The sequence below is a fragment of the Schistocerca americana genome, chromosome 2, assembly GCF_021461395.2.
Source record: "Schistocerca americana isolate TAMUIC-IGC-003095 chromosome 2, iqSchAmer2.1, whole genome shotgun sequence".
Taxonomy (NCBI): domain Eukaryota; kingdom Metazoa; phylum Arthropoda; class Insecta; order Orthoptera; family Acrididae; genus Schistocerca; species Schistocerca americana.
In genome coordinates, this window is record NC_060120.1 from 980535382 (window position 1) to 980558037 (window position 22656).

Genomic DNA, 22656 nt, shown 5'->3' on the forward strand with positions numbered 1-22656 from the left:
AATTTGGTTTCGGAGCGACCTTTATCAACATGCTCTTTAATTTGTTTACGGCGTCGTCATCACGAGTTTGCATTAATGGATGTTTTTCGGAGCCTGTTCCTGTACGATGCTCAGTGAAACAAGGATGCCCTTTATCAATGGCGTTATTTGCGATCTCTTTGGACCCTCTGTTGCGGAAATTGGCATCTTCTTGTCAGGGTTTGCGTCTTGGCGGTACCAAATACGTGTGCAGTGCATATGCCGATGATCTTGGTTTGTTGGTGTCCTCGGTCTCTGATTTCGACGTTATTCGTGCCATTCTAAACACATACGAACTTGCATCGGGCGCGAAAATTAATCCTCGTAAAACCGTCTTTCTACCGATTCATGCGGTTTCACGCGGTTTCTCGCGCCCGTGGTTTACGGTCACTCGTGAGCATAAAATTTTGGGCGTCCGATTTCGACCTAATCTTTTGCAGACGGCGGCTTCCAATTGGCGTCTTGTTCTGTATGGTATACGCGCGATGGCTCACTTGAGTGCCACTCGCACCTTGGCGCTAACACAGAGGGTCGCGCTGATCAATTCGTTCTTACTCAGCAAGGCCTGGTACTTAGCCCAACTATTTCACGTCCCGATAGAACTAGGACGTGCCATAACGCAAGCGGTCTATTGGTTTCTGTGGCGGGGGGATGTTTTTAAAGTGGCTTATCTCACGTGTACTTTGCCGCGTGACCGAGGTGGGCTTGGCCTGATCCACTTCGTGACCAAAGCATCTGCTTTACTGATTAATAGAACTTGTGTCACGATTGAGAAGAACGCCTCGCATCTCACGACTCTTTTGTTCCGTGTTTATCGTCCCTCCTCTGAGCTGGCTCCACTCGATCCGACCGGGATCCCATACCGCCTGCGTTATGTTCGGGACTTTTTCTTGCACAAGAGTTATCTCGGTGCTGACGACCTCGATCCTCGGACGAGATCAGCGCGGGGCGTGTATTCCGCTTTGCGGGGGCGGCCTGCTAGCAATAAGATGGAATTGCGTTTTCCTGAATCGGCGTGGCGGACAGTGTGGGCCAACATCCACGCCTCTTACTTGCCGCCGGACGTTAGTAGTTTGTGGTATAAGGTCGTGAATCGAGCCTTCCCCACGAACGACAAGATGTGTCGCATTCATTTGCGGCCGTCTGGCTTGTGTGATTATTGCCCCTGCGACGACACACTCGAACACCGATTTTCGTGTCCGCGATCGGCGTCGATTTGGACCATCGCCGTTAAGCTTCTTGCCCTGGTCAATCGCACGAGTCCTGCCAGCTTCTCAGTGGACGTCGCGCTGATTCCGGATTTTCGACCTTATCCGGCCACGAAACGTGCGGCTACTACGTGGCTCACTGCACATACTGTATATGCTCTCCTGCAATTGCAGCTGGCGGATGATTTTCTCTATCTTGAATATCTGTCTGCGCAGCATCGTCTTATTCACTCCCGGACTGACTATACTCAGACTTTTGCCAATTTTTTAACAATTGCTCTAAATTATGCTTTTGACAAACTGCTGTGATGACACCATTGTTTTCCCAAACATGTCTTTGTTCTAAATATTTGATTTGTATTTTCTATGGAACGTAAAACGATATATGGATACATGACCTAAATTGGATTCCTAATACGTCACTAATTTGATGCGCAGGACTGTTTTTCTTCTGTACCAGAATCTTAGAGTGTAACTTATGCAGCATGTCGACGCAATTTTTCGTCAGATAAATAAAGTGAATTGAGCCTTTCTCAATGTTTGTGTTTGTGTTGTGTGTGTGTGTGTGTGTGTGTGTGTGTGTGTGTGTGTGTGTGTGTCTACGTATCTGGTTATACCAAAATTCGCCTGTGTTTATTGGCCGCCGGGACGCTCACGCAATATTGGCGGCCCATACGTAAATAACGTATATATTAATACTTTTGTTTATGTACATTCATCTATATATGTATATATATATAACATTTTTCTTTCCACGCTGAGTACTTTCGTGGCTTGTCTTCTAGTTCTGTCCCGAGCTTTTTGGTTTTCTTTCCGTTAGTTTCAAGCCGATTGGGGCTTGAATTGTTCCGTTGTTTTTGAGATTATCATTGCCAAAACAAAAAAAAAACACAAAATGAGAACATAACTTTTAGTTCATCTAGTGCGCCTACGTTTTGTAACCATTCGCTCACAGTGTCGAGTTATGCTTGATTGAATGCTTACGTTTCCTTTTGTGGCACACTGTACCGTTCACTCTCGTACGCAACGGGATGAGCTCGTTGCTTCATGTTTTTTTTTTTTTAGTTCTGGCCTTTTAGTGGCAGTCCTTGTTAAATTTATGCACTTTTGTATTGCGGATTTGAGTTTGAAACGACTTTCTTGAATAATGTTTGATTTTAGTTTTCGTGGCAGTGATAGTCAGTGTTTTTAATAGTGACGTTATCATCTTTTGCCTCGTGCTTGTGCTCCACTCATTTTTAATTTCTGTCGCTGTAGAACTTCACAGTGGTTTGGAGACAACACAAGCAGCGATGTTTTCTGTTGCTAAAAAAAAAAAAACAAAAAACTAAAAAAACAATCAACAAAAAAAAATTAAAAAAAAAATTCGTGGTGTGCGCTTTCCTCATAGTTTTTCCGGATTCAAAAAAAACAAAAAAAAAAAAAATGGTGAATACACCGGTTCTGTAGAAAAAAAAAAAAAAAATGATGAATAAAAAAAAAAAAAAAAAAATGATGGATACACCGGTTCTCGTCCGATCACCGAAGTTAAGCATCATTGGGCCCGGTTAGTACTTGGATGGGTGACCGCCTGGGAAACCCGGGTGCTGTTGGCTTCCTTCCTTTTTTTGTTTTGTTTTGTTATTATGTCGCTACCCCTGCCAGCCCAATTTTCCAACTACCTTTCAAAAAAAAAAAAAAAAAATGATGATTGCACCGGTTCTCGTCCGATCACCGAAGTTAAGCATCATTGGGCCCGGTTAGTACTTGGATGGGTGACCGCCTGGGAAACCCGGGTGCTGTTGGCTCCCTTTTTTTTTTTTGTTATTATGTCGCTACCCCTGGCAGCCCAATAAAAAAAAAGGTGCTGTTGGCTCCCTTACATTTTCTCCTTTTTGCATCGCTACCCCTGCCAGCCCTCTTTTCATACTACCTTAAAAAAAAAAAAAAAAAAAAACAAAAAAAAAAAAAAAAAATGATGAATACACCGGTTCTCGTCCGATCACCGAAGTTAAGCATCATTGGGCCCGGTTAGTACTTGGATAGGTGACCGCCTGGGAAACCCGGGTGCTGTTGGCTCCTTTCCTTTCTTTTTTGTTTTGTTATTATGTCGCTACCCCTGCCAGCCCAATTTTCAAACTACCTTTCTAAAAAAAAAAAAAAAAAAAAAATGGTGAATACACCGGTTCTCGTCCGATCACCGAAGTTAAGCATCATCGGGCCCGGTTAGTACTTGGATGGGTGACCGCCTGGGAAACCCGGGTGCTGTTGGCTCCTTTCCTTTCTTTTTTGTTTTGTTATTATGTCGCTACCCCTGCCAGCCCAATTTTCAAACTACCTTTCTGTTGTGACAAAGATGCTTCCTTAACCCTTTTAAACTACTGTAATGGTAAGAAAATGCAGTAATTAAAAAACTTAAAAGAAAAGGTGTGTTGGCTCCTTTCCTTTCTTTTTGTTTTGTTATTATGTCGCCAGCCCAATTTTCAAACTACATTTCTGTTGTGACAAAGATGCTTCCTGAAGCATTTTGAACTACTGTAATGGTACGAAAATGCAGTAATTAACTCAGTTTGAGGGAGAATGTGCTAACCAAGTTTGCCAAGGAGACTTTGAAAACGACAAAACAGTACGAATCGGCAGTTGATTTCTGAAATACGTCACCGCCTATTTTTGTGTAAAGTTCCAAATTTGATTTGTAATCACGAATTTATTCCTTAGTAGTCTCGTCTCGTCTCGTCCCGCAGACGTTTGACGTGCTTGCGCTGTCATATGGACCACGACCCGAGCGGCAGCGAGCGGCAGTCGGGCAAAGTCGGGACAGGGATTGCAAACCACGCAGACACCTGGTGTGAGGCGAGGCGAGGCGAGGCGAGGCGAGGCGAGGCGAGGAAGCCCACATCGCTACCAGTGGCGCCCTCCAGCACGACACTGCCACACCCCGCACAGGCCCTCCGCTGGACACCAGGGACAAGATGCGTCCTCCGCTAGTGTCGAAGGCTGCACGCGCCCAGCGAATGACAGGAGGTGCAACGAGCAACAGTGCGTCTCACACACGCGGCGGTGCGCCCGCTAATTCGGCCGTCGCTCGCTGGGACGCCGGGCGCGCCCCCAGCGCCGTCCTCGAGGAACTGGCTGTTGCAGAAGGAAGTACTTTCGTCAAATGCGGCGGAAAACTAACATTTTGTGTGTTGGGAGAGAAGCCGAACGCGAATTCTGCCGTCCTCCTACATTACACTAGTGCCAACGGCCATACCATGGTGAATACACCGGTTCTCGTCCGATCACCGAAGTTAAGCATCATCGGGCCCGGTTAGTACTTGGATGGGTGACCGCCTGGGAAACCCGGGTGCTGTTGGCTCCTTTCCTTTCTTTTTTGTTTTGTTATTATGTCGCTACCCCTGCCAGCCCAATTTTCAAACTACCTTTCTGTTGTGACAAAGATGCTTCCTTAACCCTTTTAAACTACTGTAATGGTAAGAAAATGCAGTAATTAAAAAACTTAAAAGAAAAGGTGTGTTGGCTCCTTTCCTTTCTTTTTGTTTTGTTATTATGTCGCCAGCCCAATTTTCAAACTACATTTCTGTTGTGACAAAGATGCTTCCTGAAGCATTTTGAACTACTGTAATGGTACGAAAATGCAGTAATTAACTCAGTTTGAGGGAGAATGTGCTAACCAAGTTTGCCAAGGAGACTTTGAAAACGACAAAACAGTACGAATCGGCAGTTGATTTCTGAAATACGTCACCGCCTATTTTTGTGTAAAGTTCCAAATTTGATTTGTAATCACGAATTTATTCCTTAGTAGTCTCGTCTCGTCTCGTCCCGCAGACGTTTGACGTGCTTGCGCTGTCATATGGACCACGACCCGAGCGGCAGCGAGCGGCAGTCGGGCAAAGTCGGGACAAGTCGGGACGGGGACAGGGATTGCAAACCACGCAGACACCTGGTGTGAGGCGAGGCGAGGCGAGGCGAGGCGAGGAAGCCCACATCGCTACCAGTGGCGCCCTCCAGCACGACACTGCCACACCCCGCACAGGCCCTCCGCTGGACACCAGGGACAAGATGCGTCCTCCGCTAGTGTCGAAGGCTGCACGCGCCCAGCGAATGACAGGAGGTGCAACGAGCAACAGTGCGTCTCACACACGCGGCGGTGCGCCCGCTAATTCGGCCGTCGCTCGCTGGGACGCCGGGCGCGCCCCCAGCGCCGTCCTCGAGGAACTGGCTGTTGCAGAAGGAAGTACTTTCGTCAAATGCGGCGGAAAACTAACATTTTGTGTGTTGGGAGAGAAGCCGAACGCGAATTCTGCCGTCCTCCTACATTACACTAGTGCCAACGGCCATACCATGGTGAATACACCGGTTCTCGTCCGATCACCGAAGTTAAGCATCATCGGGCCCGGTTAGTACTTGGATGGGTGACCGCCTGGGAAACCCGGGTGCTGTTGGCTCCTTTCCTTTCTTTTTTGTTTTGTTATTATGTCGCTACCCCTGCCAGCCCAATTTTCAAACTACCTTTCTGTTGTGACAAAGATGCTTCCTTAACCCTTTTAAACTACTGTAATGGTAAGAAAATGCAGTAATTAAAAAACTTAAAAGAAAAGGTGTGTTGGCTCCTTTCCTTTCTTTTTGTTTTGTTATTATGTCGCCAGCCCAATTTTCAAACTACATTTCTGTTGTGACAAAGATGCTTCCTGAAGCATTTTGAGCTACTGTAATGGTACGAAAATGCAGTAATTAACTCAGTTTGAGGGAGAATGTGCTAACCAAGTTTGCCAAGGAGACTTTGAAAACGACAAAACAGTACGAATCGGCAGTTGATTTCTGAAATACGTCACCGCCTATTTTTGTGTAAAGTTCCAAATTTGATTTGTAATCACGAATTTATTCCTTAGTAGTCTCGTCTCGTCTCGTCCCGCAGACGTTTGACGTGCTTGCGCTGTCATATGGACCACGACCCGAGCGGCAGCGAGCGGCAGTCGGGCAAAGTCGGGACAAGTCGGGACGGGGACAGGGATTGCAAACCACGCAGACACCTGGTGTGAGGCGAGGCGAGGCGAGGCGAGGCGAGGCGAGGCGAGGAAGCCCACATCGCTACCAGTGGCGCCCTCCAGCACGACACTGCCACACCCCGCACAGGCCCTCCGCTGGACACCAGGGACAAGATGCGTCCTCCGCTAGTGTCGAAGGCTGCACGCGCCCAGCGAATGACAGGAGGTGCAACGAGCAACAGTGCGTCTCACACACGCGGCGGTGCGCCCGCTAATTCGGCCGTCGCTCGCTGGGACGCCGGGCGCGCCCCCAGCGCCGTCCTCGAGGAACTGGCTGTTGCAGAAGGAAGTACTTTCGTCAAATGCGGCGGAAAACTAACATTTTGTGTGTTGGGAGAGAAGCCGAACGCGAATTCTGCCGTCCTCCTACATTACACTAGTGCCAACGGCCATACCATGGTGAATACACCGGTTCTCGTCCGATCACCGAAGTTAAGCATCATCGGGCCCGGTTAGTACTTGGATGGGTGACCGCCTGGGAAACCCGGGTGCTGTTGGCTCCTTTCCTTTCTTTTTTGTTTTGTTATTATGTCGCTACCCCTGCCAGCCCAATTTTCAAACTACCTTTCTGTTGTGACAAAGATGCTTCCTTAACCCTTTTAAACTACTGTAATGGTAAGAAAATGCAGTAATTAAAAAACTTAAAAGAAAAGGTGTGTTGGCTCCTTTCCTTTCTTTTTGTTTTGTTATTATGTCGCCAGCCCAATTTTCAAACTACATTTCTGTTGTGACAAAGATGCTTCCTGAAGCATTTTGAACTACTGTAATGGTACGAAAATGCAGTAATTAACTCAGTTTGAGGGAGAATGTGCTAACCAAGTTTGCCAAGGAGACTTTGAAAACGACAAAACAGTACGAATCGGCAGTTGATTTCTGAAATACGTCACCGCCTATTTTTGTGTAAAGTTCCAAATTTGATTTGTAATCACGAATTTATTCCTTAGTAGTCTCGTCTCGTCTCGTCCCGCAGACGTTTGACGTGCTTGCGCTGTCATATGGACCACGACCCGAGCGGCAGCGAGCGGCAGTCGGGCAAAGTCGGGACAAGTCGGGACGGGGACAGGGATTGCAAACCACGCAGACACCTGGTGTGAGGCGAGGCGAGGCGAGGCGAGGCGAGGCGAGGAAGCCCACATCGCTACCAGTGGCGCCCTCCAGCACGACACTGCCACACCCCGCACAGGCCCTCCGCTGGACACCAGGGACAAGATGCGTCCTCCGCTAGTGTCGAAGGCTGCACGCGCCCAGCGAATGACAGGAGGTGCAACGAGCAACAGTGCGTCTCACACACGCGGCGGTGCGCCCGCTAATTCGGCCGTCGCTCGCTGGGACGCCGGGCGCGCCCCCAGCGCCGTCCTCGAGGAACTGGCTGTTGCAGAAGGAAGTACTTTCGTCAAATGCGGCGGAAAACTAACATTTTGTGTGTTGGGAGAGAAGCCGAACGCGAATTCTGCCGTCCTCCTACATTACACTAGTGCCAACGGCCATACCATGGTGAATACACCGGTTCTCGTCCGATCACCGAAGTTAAGCATCATCGGGCCCGGTTAGTACTTGGATGGGTGACCGCCTGGGAAACCCGGGTGCTGTTGGCTCCTTTCCTTTCTTTTTTGTTTTGTTATTATGTCGCTACCCCTGCCAGCCCAATTTTCAAACTACCTTTCTGTTGTGACAAAGATGCTTCCTTAACCCTTTTAAACTACTGTAATGGTAAGAAAATGCAGTAATTAAAAAACTTAAAAGAAAAGGTGTGTTGGCTCCTTTCCTTTCTTTTTGTTTTGTTATTATGTCGCCAGCCCAATTTTCAAACTACATTTCTGTTGTGACAAAGATGCTTCCTGAAGCATTTTGAGCTACTGTAATGGTACGAAAATGCAGTAATTAACTCAGTTTGAGGGAGAATGTGCTAACCAAGTTTGCCAAGGAGACTTTGAAAACGACAAAACAGTACGAATCGGCAGTTGATTTCTGAAATACGTCACCGCCTATTTTTGTGTAAAGTTCCAAATTTGATTTGTAATCACGAATTTATTCCTTAGTAGTCTCGTCTCGTCTCGTCCCGCAGACGTTTGACGTGCTTGCGCTGTCATATGGACCACGACCCGAGCGGCAGCGAGCGGCAGTCGGGCAAAGTCGGGACAAGTCGGGACGGGGACAGGGATTGCAAACCACGCAGACACCTGGTGTGAGGCGAGGCGAGGCGAGGCGAGGCGAGGCGAGGAAGCCCACATCGCTACCAGTGGCGCCCTCCAGCACGACACTGCCACACCCCGCACAGGCCCTCCGCTGGACACCAGGGACAAGATGCGTCCTCCGCTAGTGTCGAAGGCTGCACGCGCCCAGCGAATGACAGGAGGTGCAACGAGCAACAGTGCGTCTCACACACGCGGCGGTGCGCCCGCTAATTCGGCCGTCGCTCGCTGGGACGCCGGGCGCGCCCCCAGCGCCGTCCTCGAGGAACTGGCTGTTGCAGAAGGAAGTACTTTCGTCAAATGCGGCGGAAAACTAACATTTTGTGTGTTGGGAGAGAAGCCGAACGCGAATTCTGCCGTCCTCCTACATTACACTAGTGCCAACGGCCATACCATGGTGAATACACCGGTTCTCGTCCGATCACCGAAGTTAAGCATCATCGGGCCCGGTTAGTACTTGGATGGGTGACCGCCTGGGAAACCCGGGTGCTGTTGGCTCCTTTCCTTTCTTTTTTGTTTTGTTATTATGTCGCTACCCCTGCCAGCCCAATTTTCAAACTACCTTTCTGTTGTGACAAAGATGCTTCCTTAACCCTTTTAAACTACTGTAATGGTAAGAAAATGCAGTAATTAAAAAACTTAAAAGAAAAGGTGTGTTGGCTCCTTTCCTTTCTTTTTGTTTTGTTATTATGTCGCCAGCCCAATTTTCAAACTACATTTCTGTTGTGACAAAGATGCTTCCTGAAGCATTTTGAACTACTGTAATGGTACGAAAATGCAGTAATTAACTCAGTTTGAGGGAGAATGTGCTAACCAAGTTTGCCAAGGAGACTTTGAAAACGACAAAACAGTACGAATCGGCAGTTGATTTCTGAAATACGTCACCGCCTATTTTTGTGTAAAGTTCCAAATTTGATTTGTAATCACGAATTTATTCCTTAGTAGTCTCGTCTCGTCTCGTCCCGCAGACGTTTGACGTGCTTGCGCTGTCATATGGACCACGACCCGAGCGGCAGCGAGCGGCAGTCGGGCAAAGTCGGGACAAGTCGGGACGGGGACAGGGATTGCAAACCACGCAGACACCTGGTGTGAGGCGAGGCGAGGCGAGGCGAGGCGAGGCGAGGAAGCCCACATCGCTACCAGTGGCGCCCTCCAGCACGACACTGCCACACCCCGCACAGGCCCTCCGCTGGACACCAGGGACAAGATGCGTCCTCCGCTAGTGTCGAAGGCTGCACGCGCCCAGCGAATGACAGGAGGTGCAACGAGCAACAGTGCGTCTCACACACGCGGCGGTGCGCCCGCTAATTCGGCCGTCGCTCGCTGGGACGCCGGGCGCGCCCCCAGCGCCGTCCTCGAGGAACTGGCTGTTGCAGAAGGAAGTACTTTCGTCAAATGCGGCGGAAAACTAACATTTTGTGTGTTGGGAGAGAAGCCGAACGCGAATTCTGCCGTCCTCCTACATTACACTAGTGCCAACGGCCATACCATGGTGAATACACCGGTTCTCGTCCGATCACCGAAGTTAAGCATCATCGGGCCCGGTTAGTACTTGGATGGGTGACCGCCTGGGAAACCCGGGTGCTGTTGGCTCCTTTCCTTTCTTTTTTGTTTTGTTATTATGTCGCTACCCCTGCCAGCCCAATTTTCAAACTACCTTTCTGTTGTGACAAAGATGCTTCCTTAACCCTTTTAAACTACTGTAATGGTAAGAAAATGCAGTAATTAAAAAACTTAAAAGAAAAGGTGTGTTGGCTCCTTTCCTTTCTTTTTGTTTTGTTATTATGTCGCCAGCCCAATTTTCAAACTACATTTCTGTTGTGACAAAGATGCTTCCTGAAGCATTTTGAACTACTGTAATGGTACGAAAATGCAGTAATTAACTCAGTTTGAGGGAGAATGTGCTAACCAAGTTTGCCAAGGAGACTTTGAAAACGACAAAACAGTACGAATCGGCAGTTGATTTCTGAAATACGTCACCGCCTATTTTTGTGTAAAGTTCCAAATTTGATTTGTAATCACGAATTTATTCCTTAGTAGTCTCGTCTCGTCTCGTCCCGCAGACGTTTGACGTGCTTGCGCTGTCATATGGACCACGACCCGAGCGGCAGCGAGCGGCAGTCGGGCAAAGTCGGGACAAGTCGGGACGGGGACAGGGATTGCAAACCACGCAGACACCTGGTGTGAGGCGAGGCGAGGCGAGGCGAGGCGAGGAAGCCCACATCGCTACCAGTGGCGCCCTCCAGCACGACACTGCCACACCCCGCACAGGCCCTCCGCTGGACACCAGGGACAAGATGCGTCCTCCGCTAGTGTCGAAGGCTGCACGCGCCCAGCGAATGACAGGAGGTGCAACGAGCAACAGTGCGTCTCACACACGCGGCGGTGCGCCCGCTAATTCGGCCGTCGCTCGCTGGGACGCCGGGCGCGCCCCCAGCGCCGTCCTCGAGGAACTGGCTGTTGCAGAAGGAAGTACTTTCGTCAAATGCGGCGGAAAACTAACATTTTGTGTGTTGGGAGAGAAGCCGAACGCGAATTCTGCCGTCCTCCTACATTACACTAGTGCCAACGGCCATACCATGGTGAATACACCGGTTCTCGTCCGATCACCGAAGTTAAGCATCATCGGGCCCGGTTAGTACTTGGATGGGTGACCGCCTGGGAAACCCGGGTGCTGTTGGCTCCTTTCCTTTCTTTTTTGTTTTGTTATTATGTCGCTACCCCTGCCAGCCCAATTTTCAAACTACCTTTCTGTTGTGACAAAGATGCTTCCTTAACCCTTTTAAACTACTGTAATGGTAAGAAAATGCAGTAATTAAAAAACTTAAAAGAAAAGGTGTGTTGGCTCCTTTCCTTTCTTTTTGTTTTGTTATTATGTCGCCAGCCCAATTTTCAAACTACATTTCTGTTGTGACAAAGATGCTTCCTGAAGCATTTTGAACTACTGTAATGGTACGAAAATGCAGTAATTAACTCAGTTTGAGGGAGAATGTGCTAACCAAGTTTGCCAAGGAGACTTTGAAAACGACAAAACAGTACGAATCGGCAGTTGATTTCTGAAATACGTCACCGCCTATTTTTGTGTAAAGTTCCAAATTTGATTTGTAATCACGAATTTATTCCTTAGTAGTCTCGTCTCGTCTCGTCCCGCAGACGTTTGACGTGCTTGCGCTGTCATATGGACCACGACCCGAGCGGCAGCGAGCGGCAGTCGGGCAAAGTCGGGACAAGTCGGGACGGGGACAGGGATTGCAAACCACGCAGACACCTGGTGTGAGGCGAGGCGAGGCGAGGCGAGGCGAGGCGAGGAAGCCCACATCGCTACCAGTGGCGCCCTCCAGCACGACACTGCCACACCCCGCACAGGCCCTCCGCTGGACACCAGGGACAAGATGCGTCCTCCGCTAGTGTCGAAGGCTGCACGCGCCCAGCGAATGACAGGAGGTGCAACGAGCAACAGTGCGTCTCACACACGCGGCGGTGCGCCCGCTAATTCGGCCGTCGCTCGCTGGGACGCCGGGCGCGCCCCCAGCGCCGTCCTCGAGGAACTGGCTGTTGCAGAAGGAAGTACTTTCGTCAAATGCGGCGGAAAACTAACATTTTGTGTGTTGGGAGAGAAGCCGAACGCGAATTCTGCCGTCCTCCTACATTACACTAGTGCCAACGGCCATACCATGGTGAATACACCGGTTCTCGTCCGATCACCGAAGTTAAGCATCATCGGGCCCGGTTAGTACTTGGATGGGTGACCGCCTGGGAAACCCGGGTGCTGTTGGCTCCTTTCCTTTCTTTTTTGTTTTGTTATTATGTCGCTACCCCTGCCAGCCCAATTTTCAAACTACCTTTCTGTTGTGACAAAGATGCTTCCTTAACCCTTTTAAACTACTGTAATGGTAAGAAAATGCAGTAATTAAAAAACTTAAAAGAAAAGGTGTGTTGGCTCCTTTCCTTTCTTTTTGTTTTGTTATTATGTCGCCAGCCCAATTTTCAAACTACATTTCTGTTGTGACAAAGATGCTTCCTGAAGCATTTTGAACTACTGTAATGGTACGAAAATGCAGTAATTAACTCAGTTTGAGGGAGAATGTGCTAACCAAGTTTGCCAAGGAGACTTTGAAAACGACAAAACAGTACGAATCGGCAGTTGATTTCTGAAATACGTCACCGCCTATTTTTGTGTAAAGTTCCAAATTTGATTTGTAATCACGAATTTATTCCTTAGTAGTCTCGTCTCGTCTCGTCCCGCAGACGTTTGACGTGCTTGCGCTGTCATATGGACCACGACCCGAGCGGCAGCGAGCGGCAGTCGGGCAAAGTCGGGACAAGTCGGGACGGGGACAGGGATTGCAAACCACGCAGACACCTGGTGTGAGGCGAGGCGAGGCGAGGCGAGGCGAGGCGAGGCGAGGAAGCCCACATCGCTACCAGTGGCGCCCTCCAGCACGACACTGCCACACCCCGCACAGGCCCTCCGCTGGACACCAGGGACAAGATGCGTCCTCCGCTAGTGTCGAAGGCTGCACGCGCCCAGCGAATGACAGGAGGTGCAACGAGCAACAGTGCGTCTCACACACGCGGCGGTGCGCCCGCTAATTCGGCCGTCGCTCGCTGGGACGCCGGGCGCGCCCCCAGCGCCGTCCTCGAGGAACTGGCTGTTGCAGAAGGAAGTACTTTCGTCAAATGCGGCGGAAAACTAACATTTTGTGTGTTGGGAGAGAAGCCGAACGCGAATTCTGCCGTCCTCCTACATTACACTAGTGCCAACGGCCATACCATGGTGAATACACCGGTTCTCGTCCGATCACCGAAGTTAAGCATCATCGGGCCCGGTTAGTACTTGGATGGGTGACCGCCTGGGAAACCCGGGTGCTGTTGGCTCCTTTCCTTTCTTTTTTGTTTTGTTATTATGTCGCTACCCCTGCCAGCCCAATTTTCAAACTACCTTTCTGTTGTGACAAAGATGCTTCCTTAACCCTTTTAAACTACTGTAATGGTAAGAAAATGCAGTAATTAAAAAACTTAAAAGAAAAGGTGTGTTGGCTCCTTTCCTTTCTTTTTGTTTTGTTATTATGTCGCCAGCCCAATTTTCAAACTACATTTCTGTTGTGACAAAGATGCTTCCTGAAGCATTTTGAACTACTGTAATGGTACGAAAATGCAGTAATTAACTCAGTTTGAGGGAGAATGTGCTAACCAAGTTTGCCAAGGAGACTTTGAAAACGACAAAACAGTACGAATCGGCAGTTGATTTCTGAAATACGTCACCGCCTATTTTTGTGTAAAGTTCCAAATTTGATTTGTAATCACGAATTTATTCCTTAGTAGTCTCGTCTCGTCTCGTCCCGCAGACGTTTGACGTGCTTGCGCTGTCATATGGACCACGACCCGAGCGGCAGCGAGCGGCAGTCGGGCAAAGTCGGGACAAGTCGGGACGGGGACAGGGATTGCAAACCACGCAGACACCTGGTGTGAGGCGAGGCGAGGCGAGGCGAGGCGAGGCGAGGAAGCCCACATCGCTACCAGTGGCGCCCTCCAGCACGACACTGCCACACCCCGCACAGGCCCTCCGCTGGACACCAGGGACAAGATGCGTCCTCCGCTAGTGTCGAAGGCTGCACGCGCCCAGCGAATGACAGGAGGTGCAACGAGCAACAGTGCGTCTCACACACGCGGCGGTGCGCCCGCTAATTCGGCCGTCGCTCGCTGGGACGCCGGGCGCGCCCCCAGCGCCGTCCTCGAGGAACTGGCTGTTGCAGAAGGAAGTACTTTCGTCAAATGCGGCGGAAAACTAACATTTTGTGTGTTGGGAGAGAAGCCGAACGCGAATTCTGCCGTCCTCCTACATTACACTAGTGCCAACGGCCATACCATGGTGAATACACCGGTTCTCGTCCGATCACCGAAGTTAAGCATCATCGGGCCCGGTTAGTACTTGGATGGGTGACCGCCTGGGAAACCCGGGTGCTGTTGGCTCCTTTCCTTTCTTTTTTGTTTTGTTATTATGTCGCTACCCCTGCCAGCCCAATTTTCAAACTACCTTTCTGTTGTGACAAAGATGCTTCCTTAACCCTTTTAAACTACTGTAATGGTAAGAAAATGCAGTAATTAAAAAACTTAAAAGAAAAGGTGTGTTGGCTCCTTTCCTTTCTTTTTGTTTTGTTATTATGTCGCCAGCCCAATTTTCAAACTACATTTCTGTTGTGACAAAGATGCTTCCTGAAGCATTTTGAACTACTGTAATGGTACGAAAATGCAGTAATTAACTCAGTTTGAGGGAGAATGTGCTAACCAAGTTTGCCAAGGAGACTTTGAAAACGACAAAACAGTACGAATCGGCAGTTGATTTCTGAAATACGTCACCGCCTATTTTTGTGTAAAGTTCCAAATTTGATTTGTAATCACGAATTTATTCCTTAGTAGTCTCGTCTCGTCTCGTCCCGCAGACGTTTGACGTGCTTGCGCTGTCATATGGACCACGACCCGAGCGGCAGCGAGCGGCAGTCGGGCAAAGTCGGGACAAGTCGGGACGGGGACAGGGATTGCAAACCACGCAGACACCTGGTGTGAGGCGAGGCGAGGCGAGGCGAGGCGAGGAAGCCCACATCGCTACCAGTGGCGCCCTCCAGCACGACACTGCCACACCCCGCACAGGCCCTCCGCTGGACACCAGGGACAAGATGCGTCCTCCGCTAGTGTCGAAGGCTGCACGCGCCCAGCGAATGACAGGAGGTGCAACGAGCAACAGTGCGTCTCACACACGCGGCGGTGCGCCCGCTAATTCGGCCGTCGCTCGCTGGGACGCCGGGCGCGCCCCCAGCGCCGTCCTCGAGGAACTGGCTGTTGCAGAAGGAAGTACTTTCGTCAAATGCGGCGGAAAACTAACATTTTGTGTGTTGGGAGAGAAGCCGAACGCGAATTCTGCCGTCCTCCTACATTACACTAGTGCCAACGGCCATACCATGGTGAATACACCGGTTCTCGTCCGATCACCGAAGTTAAGCATCATCGGGCCCGGTTAGTACTTGGATGGGTGACCGCCTGGGAAACCCGGGTGCTGTTGGCTCCTTTCCTTTCTTTTTTGTTTTGTTATTATGTCGCTACCCCTGCCAGCCCAATTTTCAAACTACCTTTCTGTTGTGACAAAGATGCTTCCTTAACCCTTTTAAACTACTGTAATGGTAAGAAAATGCAGTAATTAAAAAACTTAAAAGAAAAGGTGTGTTGGCTCCTTTCCTTTCTTTTTGTTTTGTTATTATGTCGCCAGCCCAATTTTCAAACTACATTTCTGTTGTGACAAAGATGCTTCCTGAAGCATTTTGAACTACTGTAATGGTACGAAAATGCAGTAATTAACTCAGTTTGAGGGAGAATGTGCTAACCAAGTTTGCCAAGGAGACTTTGAAAACGACAAAACAGTACGAATCGGCAGTTGATTTCTGAAATACGTCACCGCCTATTTTTGTGTAAAGTTCCAAATTTGATTTGTAATCACGAATTTATTCCTTAGTAGTCTCGTCTCGTCTCGTCCCGCAGACGTTTGACGTGCTTGCGCTGTCATATGGACCACGACCCGAGCGGCAGCGAGCGGCAGTCGGGCAAAGTCGGGACAAGTCGGGACGGGGACAGGGATTGCAAACCACGCAGACACCTGGTGTGAGGCGAGGCGAGGCGAGGCGAGGCGAGGCGAGGAAGCCCACATCGCTACCAGTGGCGCCCTCCAGCACGACACTGCCACACCCCGCACAGGCCCTCCGCTGGACACCAGGGACAAGATGCGTCCTCCGCTAGTGTCGAAGGCTGCACGCGCCCAGCGAATGACAGGAGGTGCAACGAGCAACAGTGCGTCTCACACACGCGGCGGTGCGCCCGCTAATTCGGCCGTCGCTCGCTGGGACGCCGGGCGCGCCCCCAGCGCCGTCCTCGAGGAACTGGCTGTTGCAGAAGGAAGTACTTTCGTCAAATGCGGCGGAAAACTAACATTTTGTGTGTTGGGAGAGAAGCCGAACGCGAATTCTGCCGTCCTCCTACATTACACTAGTGCCAACGGCCATACCATGGTGAATACACCGGTTCTCGTCCGATCACCGAAGTTAAGCATCATCGGGCCCGGTTAGTACTTGGATGGGTGACCGCCTGGGAAACCCGGGTGCTGTTGGCTCCTTTCCTTTCTTTTTTGTTTTGTTATTATGTCGCTACCCCTGCCAGCCCAATTTTCAAACTACCTTTCTGTTGTGACAAAGATGCTTCCTTAACCCTTTTAAACTACTGTAATGGTAAGAAAATGCAGTAATTAAAAAACTTAAAAGAAAAGGTGTGTTGGCTCCTTTCCTTTCTTTTTGTTTTGTTATTATGTCGCCAGCCCAATTTTCAAACTACATTTCTGTTGTGACAAAGATGCTTCCTGAAGCATTTTGAACTACTGTAATGGTACGAAAATGCAGTAATTAACTCAGTTTGAGGGAGAATGTGCTAACCAAGTTTGCCAAGGAGACTTTGAAAACGACAAAACAGTACGAATCGGCAGTTGATTTCTGAAATACGTCACCGCCTATTTTTGTGTAAAGTTCCAAATTTGATTTGTAATCACGAATTTATTCCTTAGTAGTCTCGTCTCGTCTCGTCCCGCAGACGTTTGACGTGCTTGCGCTGTCATATGGACCACGACCCGAGCGGCAGCGAGCGGCAGTCGGGCAAAGTCGGGACAAGTCGGGACGGGGACAGGGATTGCAAACCACGCAGACACCTGGTGTGAGGCGAGGCGAGGCGAGGCGAGGCGAGGCGAGGAAGCCCACATCGCTACCAGTGGCGCCCTCCAGCACGACACTGCCACACCCCGCACAGGCCCTCCGCTGGACACCAGGGACAAGATGCGTCCTCCGCTAGTGTCGAAGGCTGCACGCGCCCAGCGAATGACAGGAGGTGCAACGAGCAACAGTGCGTCTCACACACGCGGCGGTGCGCCCGCTAATTCGGCCGTCGCTCGCTGGGACGCCGGGCGCGCCCCCAGCGCCGTCCTCGAGGAACTGGCTGTTGCAGAAGGAAGTACTTTCGTCAAATGCGGCGGAAAACTAACATTTTGTGTGTTGGGAGAGAAGCCGAACGCGAATTCTGCCGTCCTCCTACATTACACTAGTGCCAACGGCCATACCATGGTGAATACACCGGTTCTCGTCCGATCACCGAAGTTAAGCATCATCGGGCCCGGTTAGTACTTGGATGGGTGACCGCCTGGGAAACCCGGGTGCTGTTGGCTCCTTTCCTTTCTTTTTTGTTTTGTTATTATGTCGCTACCCCTGCCAGCCCAATTTTCAAACTACCTTTCTGTTGTGACAAAGATGCTTCCTTAACCCTTTTAAACTACTGTAATGGTAAGAAAATGCAGTAATTAAAAAACTTAAAAGAAAAGGTGTGTTGGCTCCTTTCCTTTCTTTTTGTTTTGTTATTATGTCGCCAGCCCAATTTTCAAACTACATTTCTGTTGTGACAAAGATGCTTCCTGAAGCATTTTGAACTACTGTAATGGTACGAAAATGCAGTAATTAACTCAGTTTGAGGGAGAATGTGCTAACCAAGTTTGCCAAGGAGACTTTGAAAACGACAAAACAGTACGAATCGGCAGTTGATTTCTGAAATACGTCACCGCCTATTTTTGTGTAAAGTTCCAAATTTGATTTGTAATCACGAATTTATTCCTTAGTAGTCTCGTCTCGTCTCGTCCCGCAGACGTTTGACGTGCTTGCGCTGTCATATGGACCACGACCCGAGCGGCAGCGAGCGGCAGTCGGGCAAAGTCGGGACAAGTCGGGACGGGGACAGGGATTGCAAACCACGCAGACACCTGGTGTGAGGCGAGGCGAGGCGAGGCGAGGCGAGGAAGCCCACATCGCTACCAGTGGCGCCCTCCAGCACGACACTGCCACACCCCGCACAGGCCCTCCGCTGGACACCAGGGACAAGATGCGTCCTCCGCTAGTGTCGAAGGCTGCACGCGCCCAGCGAATGACAGGAGGTGCAACGAGCAACAGTGCGTCTCACACACGCGGCGGTGCGCCCGCTAATTCGGCCGTCGCTCGCTGGGACGCCGGGCGCGCCCCCAGCGCCGTCCTCGAGGAACTGGCTGTTGCAGAAGGAAGTACTTTCGTCAAATGCGGCGGAAAACTAACATTTTGTGTGTTGGGAGAGAAGCCGAACGCGAATTCTGCCGTCCTCCTACATTACACTAGTGCCAACGGCCATACCATGGTGAATACACCGGTTCTCGTCCGATCACCGAAGTTAAGCATCATCGGGCCCGGTTAGTACTTGGATGGGTGACCGCCTGGGAAACCCGGGTGCTGTTGGCTCCTTTCCTTTCTTTTTTGTTTTGTTATTATGTCGCTACCCCTGCCAGCCCAATTTTCAAACTACCTTTCTGTTGTGACAAAGATGCTTCCTTAACCCTTTTAAACTACTGTAATGGTAAGAAAATGCAGTAATTAAAAAACTTAAAAGAAAAGGTGTGTTGGCTCCTTTCCTTTCTTTTTGTTTTGTTATTATGTCGCCAGCCCAATTTTCAAACTACATTTCTGTTGTGACAAAGATGCTTCCTGAAGCATTTTGAACTACTGTAATGGTACGAAAATGCAGTAATTAACTCAGTTTGAGGGAGAATGTGCTAACCAAGTTTGCCAAGGAGACTTTGAAAACGACAAAACAGTACGAATCGGCAGTTGATTTCTGAAATACGTCACCGCCTATTTTTGTGTAAAGTTCCAAATTTGATTTGTAATCACGAATTTATTCCTTAGTAGTCTCGTCTCGTCTCGTCCCGCAGACGTTTGACGTGCTTGCGCTGTCATATGGACCACGACCCGAGCGGCAGCGAGCGGCAGTCGGGCAAAGTCGGGACAAGTCGGGACGGGGACAGGGATTGCAAACCACGCAGACACCTGGTGTGAGGCGAGGCGAGGCGAGGCGAGGCGAGGAAGCCCACATCGCTACCAGTGGCGCCCTCCAGCACGACACTGCCACACCCCGCACAGGCCCTCCGCTGGACACCAGGGACAAGATGCGTCCTCCGCTAGTGTCGAAGGCTGCACGCGCCCAGCGAATGACAGGAGGTGCAACGAGCAACAGTGCGTCTCACACACGCGGCGGTGCGCCCGCTAATTCGGCCGTCGCTCGCTGGGACGCCGGGCGCGCCCCCAGCGCCGTCCTCGAGGAACTGGCTGTTGCAGAAGGAAGTACTTTCGTCAAATGCGGCGGAAAACTAACATTTTGTGTGTTGGGAGAGAAGCCGAACGCGAATTCTGCCGTCCTCCTACATTACACTAGTGCCAACGGCCATACCATGGTGAATACACCGGTTCTCGTCCGATCACCGAAGTTAAGCATCATCGGGCCCGGTTAGTACTTGGATGGGTGACCGCCTGGGAAACCCGGGTGCTGTTGGCTCCTTTCCTTTCTTTTTTGTTTTGTTATTATGTCGCTACCCCTGCCAGCCCAATTTTCAAACTACCTTTCTGTTGTGACAAAGATGCTTCCTTAACCCTTTTAAACTACTGTAATGGTAAGAAAATGCAGTAATTAAAAAACTTAAAAGAAAAGGTGTGTTGGCTCCTTTCCTTTCTTTTTGTTTTGTTATTATGTCGCCAGCCCAATTTTCAAACTACATTTCTGTTGTGACAAAGATGCTTCCTGAAGCATTTTGAACTACTGTAATGGTACGAAAATGCAGTAATTAACTCAGTTTGAGGGAGAATGTGCTAACCAAGTTTGCCAAGGAGACTTTGAAAACGACAAAACAGTACGAATCGGCAGTTGATTTCTGAAATACGTCACCGCCTATTTTTGTGTAAAGTTCCAAATTTGATTTGTAATCACGAATTTATTCCTTAGTAGTCTCGTCTCGTCTCGTCCCGCAGACGTTTGACGTGCTTGCGCTGTCATATGGACCACGACCCGAGCGGCAGCGAGCGGCAGTCGGGCAAAGTCGGGACAAGTCGGGACGGGGACAGGGATTGCAAACCACGCAGACACCTGGTGTGAGGCGAGGCGAGGCGAGGCGAGGCGAGGCGAGGAAGCCCACATCGCTACCAGTGGCGCCCTCCAGCACGACACTGCCACACCCCGCACAGGCCCTCCGCTGGACACCAGGGACAAGATGCGTCCTCCGCTAGTGTCGAAGGCTGCACGCGCCCAGCGAATGACAGGAGGTGCAACGAGCAACAGTGCGTCTCACACACGCGGCGGTGCGCCCGCTAATTCGGCCGTCGCTCGCTGGGACGCCGGGCGCGCCCCCAGCGCCGTCCTCGAGGAACTGGCTGTTGCAGAAGGAAGTACTTTCGTCAAATGCGGCGGAAAACTAACATTTTGTGTGTTGGGAGAGAAGCCGAACGCGAATTCTGCCGTCCTCCTACATTACACTAGTGCCAACGGCCATACCATGGTGAATACACCGGTTCTCGTCCGATCACCGAAGTTAAGCATCATCGGGCCCGGTTAGTACTTGGATGGGTGACCGCCTGGGAAACCCGGGTGCTGTTGGCTCCTTTCCTTTCTTTTTTGTTTTGTTATTATGTCGCTACCCCTGCCAGCCCAATTTTCAAACTACCTTTCTGTTGTGACAAAGATGCTTCCTTAACCCTTTTAAACTACTGTAATGGTAAGAAAATGCAGTAATTAAAAAACTTAAAAGAAAAGGTGTGTTGGCTCCTTTCCTTTCTTTTTGTTTTGTTATTATGTCGCCAGCCCAATTTTCAAACTACATTTCTGTTGTGACAAAGATGCTTCCTGAAGCATTTTGAACTACTGTAATGGTACGAAAATGCAGTAATTAACTCAGTTTGAGGGAGAATGTGCTAACCAAGTTTGCCAAGGAGACTTTGAAAACGACAAAACAGTACGAATCGGCAGTTGATTTCTGAAATACGTCACCGCCTATTTTTGTGTAAAGTTCCAAATTTGATTTGTAATCACGAATTTATTCCTTAGTAGTCTCGTCTCGTCTCGTCCCGCAGACGTTTGACGTGCTTGCGCTGTCATATGGACCACGACCCGAGCGGCAGCGAGCGGCAGTCGGGCAAAGTCGGGACAAGTCGGGACGGGGACAGGGATTGCAAACCACGCAGACACCTGGTGTGAGGCGAGGCGAGGCGAGGCGAGGCGAGGCGAGGAAGCCCACATCGCTACCAGTGGCGCCCTCCAGCACGACACTGCCACACCCCGCACAGGCCCTCCGCTGGACACCAGGGACAAGATGCGTCCTCCGCTAGTGTCGAAGGCTGCACGCGCCCAGCGAATGACAGGAGGTGCAACGAGCAACAGTGCGTCTCACACACGCGGCGGTGCGCCCGCTAATTCGGCCGTCGCTCGCTGGGACGCCGGGCGCGCCCCCAGCGCCGTCCTCGAGGAACTGGCTGTTGCAGAAGGAAGTACTTTCGTCAAATGCGGCGGAAAACTAACATTTTGTGTGTTGGGAGAGAAGCCGAACGCGAATTCTGCCGTCCTCCTACATTACACTAGTGCCAACGGCCATACCATGGTGAATACACCGGTTCTCGTCCGATCACCGAAGTTAAGCATCATCGGGCCCGGTTAGTACTTGGATGGGTGACCGCCTGGGAAACCCGGGTGCTGTTGGCTCCTTTCCTTTCTTTTTTGTTTTGTTATTATGTCGCTACCCCTGCCAGCCCAATTTTCAAACTACCTTTCTGTTGTGACAAAGATGCTTCCTTAACCCTTTTAAACTACTGTAATGGTAAGAAAATGCAGTAATTAAAAAACTTAAAAGAAAAGGTGTGTTGGCTCCTTTCCTTTCTTTTTGTTTTGTTATTATGTCGCCAGCCCAATTTTCAAACTACATTTCTGTTGTGACAAAGATGCTTCCTGAAGCATTTTGAACTACTGTAATGGTACGAAAATGCAGTAATTAACTCAGTTTGAGGGAGAATGTGCTAACCAAGTTTGCCAAGGAGACTTTGAAAACGACAAAACAGTACGAATCGGCAGTTGATTTCTGAAATACGTCACCGCCTATTTTTGTGTAAAGTTCCAAATTTGATTTGTAATCACGAATTTATTCCTTAGTAGTCTCGTCTCGTCTCGTCCCGCAGACGTTTGACGTGCTTGCGCTGTCATATGGACCACGACCCGAGCGGCAGCGAGCGGCAGTCGGGCAAAGTCGGGACAAGTCGGGACGGGGACAGGGATTGCAAACCACGCAGACACCTG

The 22656-nt window shown here is 50.0% G+C and overlaps 17 non-coding genes and 4 pseudogenes across 17 annotated transcripts; all 21 read left to right on the top strand.

Moving 5' to 3' along the window:
• The first annotated feature begins 2702 nt into the window (after positions 1-2702).
• On the top strand, positions 2703-2821 carry LOC124597739 (annotated as a pseudogene).
• A 73-nt stretch (positions 2822-2894) lies between these two features.
• Positions 2895-3013, top strand: LOC124596831 (annotated as a pseudogene).
• Positions 3014-3165: 152 nt separating this feature from the next.
• LOC124597209 lies at positions 3166-3284 on the top strand (annotated as a pseudogene).
• Positions 3285-3360: 76 nt separating this feature from the next.
• LOC124597034 lies at positions 3361-3479 on the top strand (annotated as a pseudogene).
• Positions 3480-4444: 965 nt separating this feature from the next.
• Positions 4445-4563, top strand: LOC124597289. The gene has a single exon (XR_006978463.1). It is a non-coding gene; the product is annotated as a 5S ribosomal RNA (ribosomal RNA).
• A 971-nt stretch (positions 4564-5534) lies between these two features.
• Positions 5535-5653, top strand: LOC124597290. The gene has a single exon (XR_006978464.1). It is a non-coding gene; the product is annotated as a 5S ribosomal RNA (ribosomal RNA).
• A 981-nt stretch (positions 5654-6634) lies between these two features.
• LOC124597291 lies at positions 6635-6753 on the top strand. Its single transcript, XR_006978465.1, has one exon. It is a non-coding gene; the product is annotated as a 5S ribosomal RNA (ribosomal RNA).
• Positions 6754-7729: 976 nt separating this feature from the next.
• On the top strand, positions 7730-7848 carry LOC124597294. The gene has a single exon (XR_006978467.1). It is a non-coding gene; the product is annotated as a 5S ribosomal RNA (ribosomal RNA).
• Positions 7849-8824: 976 nt separating this feature from the next.
• Positions 8825-8943, top strand: LOC124597295. Its single transcript, XR_006978468.1, has one exon. It is a non-coding gene; the product is annotated as a 5S ribosomal RNA (ribosomal RNA).
• Positions 8944-9919: 976 nt separating this feature from the next.
• On the top strand, positions 9920-10038 carry LOC124597296. Its single transcript, XR_006978469.1, has one exon. It is a non-coding gene; the product is annotated as a 5S ribosomal RNA (ribosomal RNA).
• Positions 10039-11009: 971 nt separating this feature from the next.
• On the top strand, positions 11010-11128 carry LOC124597297. Its single transcript, XR_006978470.1, has one exon. It is a non-coding gene; the product is annotated as a 5S ribosomal RNA (ribosomal RNA).
• A 976-nt stretch (positions 11129-12104) lies between these two features.
• LOC124597298 lies at positions 12105-12223 on the top strand. The gene has a single exon (XR_006978471.1). It is a non-coding gene; the product is annotated as a 5S ribosomal RNA (ribosomal RNA).
• Positions 12224-13204: 981 nt separating this feature from the next.
• On the top strand, positions 13205-13323 carry LOC124597300. Its single transcript, XR_006978472.1, has one exon. It is a non-coding gene; the product is annotated as a 5S ribosomal RNA (ribosomal RNA).
• Positions 13324-14299: 976 nt separating this feature from the next.
• On the top strand, positions 14300-14418 carry LOC124597301. Its single transcript, XR_006978473.1, has one exon. It is a non-coding gene; the product is annotated as a 5S ribosomal RNA (ribosomal RNA).
• A 971-nt stretch (positions 14419-15389) lies between these two features.
• On the top strand, positions 15390-15508 carry LOC124597302. Its single transcript, XR_006978474.1, has one exon. It is a non-coding gene; the product is annotated as a 5S ribosomal RNA (ribosomal RNA).
• A 976-nt stretch (positions 15509-16484) lies between these two features.
• LOC124597303 lies at positions 16485-16603 on the top strand. The gene has a single exon (XR_006978475.1). It is a non-coding gene; the product is annotated as a 5S ribosomal RNA (ribosomal RNA).
• A 976-nt stretch (positions 16604-17579) lies between these two features.
• Positions 17580-17698, top strand: LOC124597304. The gene has a single exon (XR_006978476.1). It is a non-coding gene; the product is annotated as a 5S ribosomal RNA (ribosomal RNA).
• A 971-nt stretch (positions 17699-18669) lies between these two features.
• On the top strand, positions 18670-18788 carry LOC124597306. Its single transcript, XR_006978478.1, has one exon. It is a non-coding gene; the product is annotated as a 5S ribosomal RNA (ribosomal RNA).
• A 971-nt stretch (positions 18789-19759) lies between these two features.
• On the top strand, positions 19760-19878 carry LOC124597307. Its single transcript, XR_006978479.1, has one exon. It is a non-coding gene; the product is annotated as a 5S ribosomal RNA (ribosomal RNA).
• A 976-nt stretch (positions 19879-20854) lies between these two features.
• LOC124597308 lies at positions 20855-20973 on the top strand. Its single transcript, XR_006978480.1, has one exon. It is a non-coding gene; the product is annotated as a 5S ribosomal RNA (ribosomal RNA).
• A 976-nt stretch (positions 20974-21949) lies between these two features.
• Positions 21950-22068, top strand: LOC124597309. Its single transcript, XR_006978481.1, has one exon. It is a non-coding gene; the product is annotated as a 5S ribosomal RNA (ribosomal RNA).
• Positions 22069-22656: the final 588 nt, after the last annotated feature.